Source organism: Cricetulus griseus, chromosome 4 (assembly GCF_003668045.3).
Source record: "Cricetulus griseus strain 17A/GY chromosome 4, alternate assembly CriGri-PICRH-1.0, whole genome shotgun sequence".
NCBI classification, from domain to species: Eukaryota; Metazoa; Chordata; class Mammalia; order Rodentia; family Cricetidae; genus Cricetulus; species Cricetulus griseus.
The window spans coordinates 82,848,793-82,859,747 of record NC_048597.1 but is presented as its reverse complement, the minus strand read 5'-3'; the positions used below and the strand labels follow the sequence as shown (position 1 = coordinate 82,859,747).

General features: G+C 48.4%; 1 pseudogene; it reads right to left on the bottom strand.

The window, feature by feature from the left end:
• Positions 1 to 9,581: 9,581 nt before the first annotated feature.
• On the bottom strand, positions 9,582 to 10,570 carry LOC100763356 (annotated as a pseudogene).
• Between the last annotated feature and the right edge of the window lie 385 nt (positions 10,571 to 10,955).

Sequence of the window (10,955 nt, the reverse complement as noted above, 5' to 3'; positions counted from 1 at the left end):
AATACAGATGCTGTGGAGACAGTTTCTGTGCTGGATTGTTTAGGAAATCATGACTAAAAATGAGTCTGTGTGTGTTCCAAACAGACATTTTCTTTGTAGTGTTTTCTGTCTGCAGCTGGTTGAATCCTGGGTGTGGTACTCATGGATACAGGAAGTCATGCTATTGTGCTCTGTGGGGCAAGAGCTTCCCTAGTCTGTAAGCTGTGCTGAATCTAGTTTCTGTTATGATTTGTGGGTTTTGGTTTCTTGGTGAGACAGGGTCTCACTGTGTAGCCCAGGCTGGCCTTGAACATCTCAATTTTCCTAGTCAGCCTCCTCTGTGCTTTGGATGTCATGACAACAGAGTGTCACCGTGCATGGCTCTTTCTAACTTATTCCATCTTTGGCTTTGAACAAACTGAGCATTCTTTTTTTTAATTTATTTAATTTTATTCATGTGCATTGGTGTGAAGGTATCAGTTCCTCTGGAACTGGAGTTATGGATAGCTATGAGCTGCCATGTGAGTGCTGGGAACTGAACCCTGGTCCCCTGGAAGAGCAGCCAGTGCTCTTAACCACTGAGCTATCTCTCCAGCCCCAAACTGAGCATTCTTGAGTCATAGTATCAAGCCAGCTTGCTTTAGCTCTTTAAAAATATTTATTTATTTATTTATTTATTTATTTATTTATTTTCAGTGTCTCTCTATGTGCTGTCTAGCCTGGGCCTGTGACTCACTTGTGAAGACCAGGCTACTCTTGAACTCATAGAGGTCCACCTGCCTCTCAAGTACTGGGTTTAAGGATGTATGTAGCCACTCCTGGCCCTCGCCCATTCTTTCTGTCCAGGCTATTTACTTCCAAATTTCCCATTGTATTATCTAATTTTTAAAGATTAATTTTACCTCTCCAAGAGCACCTTAACCACTGAGCCATCTCTCCAGCCCCCATTTTAATGTCTAAATGGGAACTTCCTTAGAGGTGCCTTCTGGCTTCCTGTGGCAACTCTCCAGTATACATCAGGATTCTTCAACTGCTTAAGTTCAGCCTGGGCAAGGTTTCTTCAGTGGTCCAACAGTGAGAGCTGGCTATGTGCCAAATGCCGTTCACATGCAGGGATATCCGTGGCCCTAGCTGCAGTCTTCCAAAGTGAGTGTGGACCGCTAACCTGGTCAGCTTGGCCTCCAGCAACATCCAGCCCTTGGAAACTCCAAGCCCTTTCTATATTCAATCCCAGGTTTACTGCAGTACACACTACAGGGTACCCTTTGCTTGACTTTGTGTGAGCACAACCAGAGAGTCCCCAGTCAGCTGCTTGGTCACAGTCTGCCATTGTCCCAACCTTCCCATTGCACCTCAGCCTCCATATCTGCCAAGATCTTCTTGTCACTGTTAGACTTGCCTGGGCAGCAAAGGGAAGATTGAAATGGTGCCCTTGAGAGATGACACTGCGCCTAAAGCAGCTCCTCCCTGGAAAGTTCCTGCCTCGGAAAGAATTTCTGGGGTGCCAGGCTGTGATCTGTTTCTGCTGCTTCTCACTAACAAGCTCAATGGACCATTGTCTCCACCTGGTCTATGGACGGAGCTCCTATTTCTAAGACTAAATGTGAGGCAGGGCTTCTTAGAGATGCTGTGTTCTTGACAAAAGTGACCATTCTCCAACCTGCAGGCAGCTCATGGCAGGCAGTTCATGGCCAGACTGCCCCAGGACGAAAAAAGAAAAAAAACTGACTGTCTATGGAGGCCTCATCTATGCCACCTCAGTGAAGCCTGGTGTGTGTGCAGGAAGCAAACAATGACTAGATCACAAAAGGGTTCACCCAGGCTGCCTCACTGCCCCGCTCTCCAGCACAGGGTCCTCTCTGGCTCCATCTTCCCTTCATTTTCACTTGGCTCTTTCTGCTGCTCTTTCTGTAGTTTGCTTTCAGTCTGGAAAACACATTGCTTTTAACATCACCTTCTAGAATTGTTTGTTCATTGCCACGGCTTTTCTGGAATTGGCAGGGTTTTCAAGTTGCTTTGGCCTGGATGTCCAGTGCCATAACAAATTTCCAAATATCCGGTTTTCAGATTGTCTTCATACTGGATATTTTCTCTGAACAGGAAACTTTTATTCTCATTCGCTGTTAAAAATATGTTTTCCAGGGATGGTGACCCAAATCTTTAATTCCAGCACTCGGGAGGCAGGGGTAGGCAGAGATCTGTGAATTCGAGGCCAACCTGGTCTACATAAAGACTTCCACGCCAGCCAAGGCTCCATAGTGAGCCCCTGTCTCAAAAATAACAGCTGCAAAGTGTTTTCATGAAAGGGCAGATTTGTGGCTTTTCTAATATACCATGGATGAGCTAAGACTGCCAGATCCAGACATGGCTAAGGAAAAGCGAGCGCCTCCTAGGAACCGGAAACAGTGCTGCCCCAGCCACTTGTCAGGTGTTCCTAAGATTCTCTACCTGCAGTGTCTTTGCTGCTGTCCTTTTAAAGTCACCTATCCATTTCTCCCTAAGCTTACCTTAGTTGACAGTAAACAACAGCAAAATTCTTAAGTCCGCATATCTAGGAGCCACAGCTCCAGCAAATACAGGGTGCTGAAATCAAATGCAGACAAGAGCCGTTCCCTACCACTCCTCCTTGAAAGTCACCCTCGTGGTTGAGTCCTTATCTCCCCTACCTCAGATGTGAGTCTTTGACATTCGGGATGCCAGGTTCAAGCTGGGTTCTGGCTAATTTGCTTGGTAGTTATTCAAGAAGAATTGAATAGATTTGTACTATTTTTTTCAGCAGTCTCCAAAGATACTGCTGGGGATGCTGCCCCCACCCCAGGGGCCACAACCAGCCAGACACACTGATGGGGGAAGAGTCTTCTCTCTTCTCTTCTACTCACCCAGCTACAGAGACAGCAAGGGCCCAGAATAGACCTTATTTTATTTATTTGTTTGTTTGCTTGCTTGCTTCACTTCAGTTTTGTTTGTTTTTTTGGGGGAGGTATGTTTGCCATCTGCCCTTAACTGACTTCCAATGATAGAATGTGGGTTGTCAGGCTTTTAAGATAAAAGCATCTTTGTCTGCTTAGCCATTGCTCTGGCCCCATTTGCTGTTGCTGCTATTTTGAGACAGGGTCCCTAAAGTAACCCAGGCTGGCCTGGAACTCACGACAAAGCTCAGGCTAGCTTAGAACTCACAATGATCCTCCTGCCTCCGTCTCCTAAGTGCTGGATTTATAGGTATGAACCACTATATCCTGGGTGGACTTTCAAGTCACACATGGACTGTCATCCTCCAGTCCTAACATCACTGCTGACTCCTCATGGCCAGCTGGATAACAGCCGGGGCCATCTCCCATCATCTAGAAATAGCCATCGAGGATGTTTCTTGGCCACGCATCTCCTGTGGGCCCTGATCAACCATTGGAACTCTACCCCCACCGCCACCCCCTCTTCCTGGGTCTGCCCCTGCCCCTCTCACTTGCTGCTGTTCCGCCTAGCTATCAGCAGCAGCCACATCACTCCTCTGTCCTGGTTCAAGTCCCTGCTTCACCCAGTAACTTTTTCCTTGCTTATGAAGTATTCACTCTGCTCTACATCATTCACAGCAGTTAATCACGCTAACCAAGCTTCCACCCCCAAATGAAGACAGGGTCGACATGCCTGCTCCACAGCCTGTCTCCTGTGTGCAGGCATTCCTTCTGCCCAGCAGCTTGTCCGGTGCTGTTTCTTACTCTCCCTTCAGCCTGGGATGGAAGTGGACATCTTTCTCCCGTTCAGGTTTTCTCCCTCTTTCCCTGCTACCTGCCAGTCAGGACAGTGATTACCTTAACAGGTGCTGGCATGAGGTGTCCTACTGTCAATGCTCCTCGTCACTCCCCTGGACCCCTCCGCCAATATCTGTTGGGGGAGGAGGAAATATGGGGCTCTGTCTCTCATGGAATAATGATGAGGGAGTAGCCCTGGCCATATGCTTGTTGCCTGCGAGCAGAGTCTGGAAGAAGACAAGAGGGGTGTCCGGTTGGACTCTCCCTCTCCATTCTTATCTCCTACCAGGCTTCAGAGGGAGTCACCAGTCACCAGGATCTAGCCTGGGGACATCTTCATTAACTACTATATTCTAGCACCTTCTGGGGATAGATGGGATGACCACCCTACCTGCACCTGTAATCTGTAGCCAAGGGAGTCAGGTGAAGAGACAGAGGTGAGATCTCTGAGGCCACTAAGGCATTCGTATAGAGGTCAATGGGCTGCCCTTTGTGGTGGTTTTTGTCAACTTGACACAAGCTGAAGTTGTCTGGGAAGAGGGAATCTAGACTGAGAAAATGCCTCCATCAGATTGGCCTGTAGACAGGCCTCTAGCACATTTTCTTGATTCATGATTGATGTGGGAGGGCACAGCCCACTGTGGGTGGTACCATCCCTACATAGGTGTTCTGGGGTGTATAAGAAAGGAGGCTGAGGGTCAGGGGCGACGGCTCAGAGGTTAAGAGCACTGGCTGCTCTTCCAGAGGTCCTGAGTTCAATTTCCAGCAACCACATGGTGCTTCACAACCATCTGTAATGAGATCTGGTGACCTCTTCTGGCCTGCAGGGTTACATGAAGACAGAACACTATATACATAATAAATATTGAGAGAGAGAGCAGGGTGAGCAGAGGAACAAGTCAGTAAGCAGTGTTCCTCCATGGCCTCTGCATCAGTTCCTGCTTCTAGTTCCTGCTTGAGTTCCTGCCCTGACTTCCCCCAGCGATGGACTGTGATTGAGACAACTAAGCCAAATATACCCCTTCCTCTCCAAGTTGCTTTGGTCATGATCTTTATCACAGCCATACAAACTCCAAGAGATGGGCATAGTCCTACCCCATGTGGCACAAGGAGCCTCAGATCTGTAACCAAACAGAAAAGCAAGGTGCATAGACACTGCTGGCCTTCCTCATGGCCACTTCTCCACCTGTGAGAAGCTACGGCTGCAATTTGCCTGATTCCTGTATATGAGTTTAGCATCTATGGTATAGGGCTCTCTAAATGCCATTGTCATTGAGGTTTTGATAATTACGCACCTTCAAAAGATGCCCAATGTAATTCTGATCATTCTCCTCTAAAAAAGCCTCAGATTAAAAGCTTTCACCGGCTCTTTAGACCACGGGCCTGCAATTACAGAGAAAGAATGCATTTTAGCTTTCCATTGAAATTAGTAACAACGTCTCCCCGGTTGACTCTGTGAATAGTTAATGGAACAAATAGGATACTTCAGTACATTGTGGGTTGGAAAGCTACCTGAGTGAAAGTCTGGGTTTCAAATGGGAAAATAATGCATGCAGTGCACATCCCCGAAGCTCATGTCAGTGTGTAGTGAGTGTTCCTCCATAGCAGACATGGAGCTAGTTAATGAAGGATTAACCATACCTCAGTGAATGGTTAATTCACTCAGTGATGAAGACAACTACTTATAACAAAGTCATCAAGGAGGCAAAAGATGTATCACTGAAAACTACAAAGAGTATTGGAGGCAGGTGAAAAGGCAAGAATGAAAAGAGCCTGTGTTCACAGACTGGAAACTTGGCTAATGCTGCCAAAGTGATCTGTAGTGTCAATGCAATCCACGCCAAAATCCCAACTAGTCTTATTTTTTACAAAATTAGAAAGATTGGGGTGGGTGGAGTTTCCTAGAGATTTGGCTTCCAGGTTAAGAGCACTTGGCTGCTCTTCTAAAGACCCACATTGGGCTCACAACACCCACATGGCAGGTCACGACCTCTGTAACTCCAGTCCCAGGGGGACCTGAAGACCTCTTCTGGCTTCTCTGTGTACTGTCATCCTGAGCTACAAAATAAGACCCTATCTCAAAAGGGAAAAAGAAAGAAAAATAAAAGGAAGTAAAGAGGGTGAGATGAGGAAGGGATACATCATGCAGGAGATGTGACGATTGAAGGAACTTGTCACAGGTGGTGATGAACACAGAGTGGCATTTGGTACAGTGCAGACGTGTTAACACAAATGACACCCTGGTGTGTGCTGGGCGTGAAATTACCTGAAAGCCCATCTTTCTGGGCTTATAGAAGATTAATTTGGGGCTGGGGAGATGGCTCAGTGGTTAAGAGCACTGGCTTCTCTTGCAGAGGACCTGGATTCAGTTTCCAGCACCAACATGGAGGCTCACAACCATCTGTAACTCCAATTCCAGGGGATCTGGCCTCTTTGGGCATTGCACACACATGGTATTCACACATACATACAGACACTCATACACACAAAATAAAATAAGGAAAAAAAGCTGGGTGTGGTCATGCTTTTAATCCCAGCACTCAGTAAACAGAAGCAGACAGATCTCTGTGAGTGCAAGGCCAACCTGGTCTACATATAGAGTTTCCAGGACAGCCAGAGATACACAGTGAAACCACGTCTCAAATAAATGAATTTGTAAAGTGTAGAATGGACATTATTACATTTACAGATGTCAGAACATGGTGAGAATCCACAGTCCCCTGAGTAGACACCAGGTGATGGCCTGGGGCAGAACTGTGTTCTTGGGTTGCCCTGAGTGACTTTTCATTTTAAACAGGCACAAAGCTGTGTGGGAAAGCTGAAAGGCCAGCTGACAAACTTTATGAGCTTAGGCAAGCAGCGCCTGAGCTTGAGACAATAGCTCTTCCCTAGGGCGGCTTGTGCGTGTCCACACTGCACTGCTGTGTGCTCACTGGAGACAGCCACCATTCCTCTTTACCCCCTTCCCACGGGGCTTGTCTCAGTGCCCTGCCTAGAGGTAGCAATGCTGTGCCAGTGTTGTTTTGGGGCATGGGGGTAGGAGAAGGAAGTTCTAAGGGACCAGGCAGAGTGAGAAAAACATTCAGGGACAGACCCAACCCTGTACTCCAGGCCTCAGTTTCCCTGGCCATAAATGGGACCTTTTGAAAAGTCTCCATGAACCAACAACTGGAGAGAACAGGGAGTGTCAGTTCACTCTGGTGCTGTAATAAAATGTCATGGGCTGTGATGGAGAGGGCAAAACACCAGCCAACAGTCCTGCAAGCTGGAGAGAGTACGATCTAGGAACCAGAAGCCCAAGCAGTCTCAGGTCAAGGCAGCTCACTGAATGTTGTGTCTCCCAAAGGAGTGGGACACTCAGTCCTCTTCAGGACGGGGGTAGAGTAGACAAAGAACAAAGGGTAGAACTTGCTTTTCAGTAATGGCATCAATCCATCCAGGAGGGCATCCAGCCTCACCATGTCTTAAATGTCCCGCCTTGCAAACTGTTACCATAGTGATTAAATACTGTGTGAATTCCAAAAGGGACAGGCACCAATGCAAGTTGTATGTGGTAAGAGTTCCTGTGGGTGGGTGGGTGGGTGGGGTCAGCTCCTTGACTATTGGTTAAGCACAACTCCAGGCTTACCAGAGCTGCAAGGCCACCTCGGGGAGTTGACTGTGTCCACCCTGACTGTGTCTCCAAAAATGTTGTCTTCCCCACTTTAGCCTCAGGCCCTGGGTGAGCAGTCTGTGCTGGCCCCACTGGTAAAACAGTTCCTGGGACAGTGTGCCTTCAGTCATCTCATTGAAGCAGACACCAGGGAATGGGATGTGGCCACACCCTGTTAAACAATAAACCCAGGTGTGGCTTTATGCCCACAATGGATGGGTCACCACCACGTCATTCTGCTTGTCTATTTTGGACTCATGAATGGAACTTGCTTGCCAGCGACGTACGCTGAACTAGCTCTGGTGAGGACCTGGGGGCTACAAGTCCTCGTGAGCAGTATCTGCTGCTCCCCATGGCATTCATACACTCACACCCAGTGGCCAGTTCAAATTACTGGTGTTTTGTCACTGGACAGACGTGGTAAGTTGGCTCTTGGTCACTGACTAGACTGAGCTCCAGTTTGTAGGAAGTGTAAATGAAATGCACTACCCACCCCCTTATCAGTGTAGCAGTGTTTGTCTGCATGTGTGTATGGGCACTACATGCATGCAGTGCCCAATGAGACCAGAAGGGGGCATCAGATTTCCCATGGAACTAGAGTTACACATGATTGTAAGCCACCATATGGTTGTTGGAACTCAAACCTGGGTCCTCTGGACACATGGCACAAAGTGTGTGGAAGTTGGAGCATAACATGAATCAGTTCTTTCTTTTCACCGTAGAACCCATAGATCAAATGCAGGTCACTGGGCTTGGGGCAAGTACCTTTGCCCACTGAGCCAACTCACAGCCCACAACAGAAAATTATTGGAGACAATCAGTGAATCCCCAAATTCCATACTATAGCATATACAACTGAATGCCATCACTTTAAGACACAAGGGATCTGAAGAAAATATAGCAAATGAGAACATTTTGTTCACAAGGGCTCAAAGGAAGATGTTTAGAAATTAATGTGAGTACATTAACTTCAAGATCCACTAAAGAAAATTATAGGAGGTTTGTTTGTTTGTTTGTTTTTCTGATTATTTGGGAATCTCACATCATGCACCCCAGTCCTCCCTCCCTCATCTGTAACCCTTCAAAAAAAAAAAGAATGGAAAAAGAAAAAAAAGTCCATTTTGTGTTATCCATACACTCATTGGAGCATGGTCAAACTGCCAGTGGCCAGTGTCTTCCTCCACCAGCCAGAAGTCACCTACTGTGGAGAACCATATAGCAGCTGGGGAGTGGTAGGGCCAGCTCCCCTCCACCTACCCCACTGCTAGAGCCATTGAGCAGTGACTGGTGACAACCAGGGCCAGCTCTCCTGCGTCCACACTCCCACACACACACCCCCGCTGCCAACAAGGGTGGGCCAGCTCACCTCCGCTCACATTCAGGCCATACTGAGAAGGGACAGGGACAGTTATCCAACCTGCCCGTGAGGTGAGGGCTGAGCTCTTTCACCCAGTGCCCCACCAGGCTAGCTCTTCACACCAGCTGTGCAGCTACTGGCTGGGGGCGGAATCATCTCTCCCAAAGGGCAGGGCCACCCCAGGATGGCCCACAGACATCAGCATGCCTTTGGTTGGTAGCCCAGACTATGTACGTCTGCATGCCCTTCAACGGTAGTGCTGGACACTGCAGACCCCGGCTGTATCAGGACCACCAACCCATTCAGGGCTCTCAGTGGCTGTACCAACCACAGGTTTCAACATGGTGTCTGGAGGCTACACATTCCACTCACATCCAGAAAGGCCCTCTGAGGCAGCAAAGTCTGAGGATATCACCAAGGCATCAGTCAGCGGCACATACCACATACGTCCACAAAGATCTCAGGCTTCCTCAGGGGCTGGGGCAGCAGCATGGATCACAGACACTAACATGGTCTCCAGTGACACCACAAACCAGGCTTTCCTCATCATGGGTTTTGTGGTGGCCCAGAGTCATCTGGCGGCCAGGCGCTATGTTCAGGAACCGGGTCTGCATCTGTATAAGCTCCAGGCTGCTGTGCACCACTGCGCTGACACTCCTGTTTTTCAGTTTTTCCCAGAGAAGGCAGAGTAGCCTGGTTGGCTTCTGCCTCCTGTACTAAGAAGGTGGGCAGTCTGAAAATTATAATTTGTTTTTGACAGACCAGTATTTTAATAGAAAACAAAACAAAACTACAGTGCAACAGTAGCAGCTACACACATTTCTTTGAATGCAGACAGCTCTGAGTTTTAGTTCTTCACCTTAGGAGGTGGCCTGCACACACCTACAACCACAGCACCTTCAGTCAGTCTGTTCATCGGGCTGTAGTCTCAACTGCTCCTGGGGCTTCATGTTCTCCTGCAGCATCTTCTTCACTTCAGACGCAAACACAGCTTCTGCAGAGGCTGCGGAGTCAATGCAGTTGGCCTTAATGGAAATCACAAAATGTCCTCCATTCCTCAGGAAGGTGTGGGCATTCAGGGCCACAATCCAGGTTTGGTCTGTCTGTGCCACGTCCACAAAGATCACATCCACCATCGTGATAAGCATGCGGTATTTGTGTGGGTGCCTAGCATCTTCAATCACAGCAATAATGCTGGTCCTCTTCTTGGCCAAACTGATGAGATCACCACCAGAACGGTGGGAGAACTCAACTGCATAAACCAGAGCATCCAGAAGGACGATATCAGAGACATGACAGACAGTGGAGCCTGAGGCCGCCTCAAGATAGAGCACCTTGTCTCCCTCCCCCCCTGCCCCGCCCCCCGCCCCCGGCTTGATGTGGATCTGGCCCAGAATTGCTGCTGCTAGCTTGGAACTGAAGGGGTTTCAGGCTCGGTACTCAACTTTGTCATCTCCCTCTGAAATAGAGACTCTCTTCTCCCCATACACAGATTCTCCAGATTCTTTGTGACAAGGGCGTCCTCCTTTCCGAGACAGATAAAGACACCTTCATGCCGATGTGTTCCACCATCACATTCTTCTCTGACCGGTTTCCTCTTTTACCTCCCCGGACACCACCTCGATCCTGGCTGCCCCCAGACTGGAAGCCTCCATCTTGTCCACCTCCACCACCAAAGCTCCCTGTCCCCCGCCAAAGCCTCCTTGGCCTCCTCCTCCTCCTCCTCCTCCTCCTCCGCCTTCTCCCCCCTCTCCCTCCTCCTACTCCATCGCCTCTGTCACCAAAGCCTCCTCTGCCACCAAAGCCGCCCCCACGGGGCCTGAAACCTGGCTTCATCACTGCATTCTAGTCGCGCAGCTCCTGCAATCTGCAGCATCTCTGACTCCACAAGTCTCAGGCTTTCACACGTGGGAAAGTTATAAAATTTTTACAAGGAGCTTCCTTTTGGTAAGTAGGAGGATTTGAAATGGTAAAGGATGTCAAAGACCCCAAATCTCCACAGGAAGTGTACTTAAAATCTTTTTTTTTTTTTAAGTGAAATCAGATCATTGTGTTAAGAAAAGAAAAACCAGAACCAAAGGATCCAACTTCCCAAATAATTATTGTATGATGGGCTGGAGAGATGGCTCACAGTGAGAACACTGGCTGCTCTCGCAGGTTTGACTCCCAGCACACACACGTGGGCTCACACACACATCTGTAGCTCTAGCTCCAGGGAATC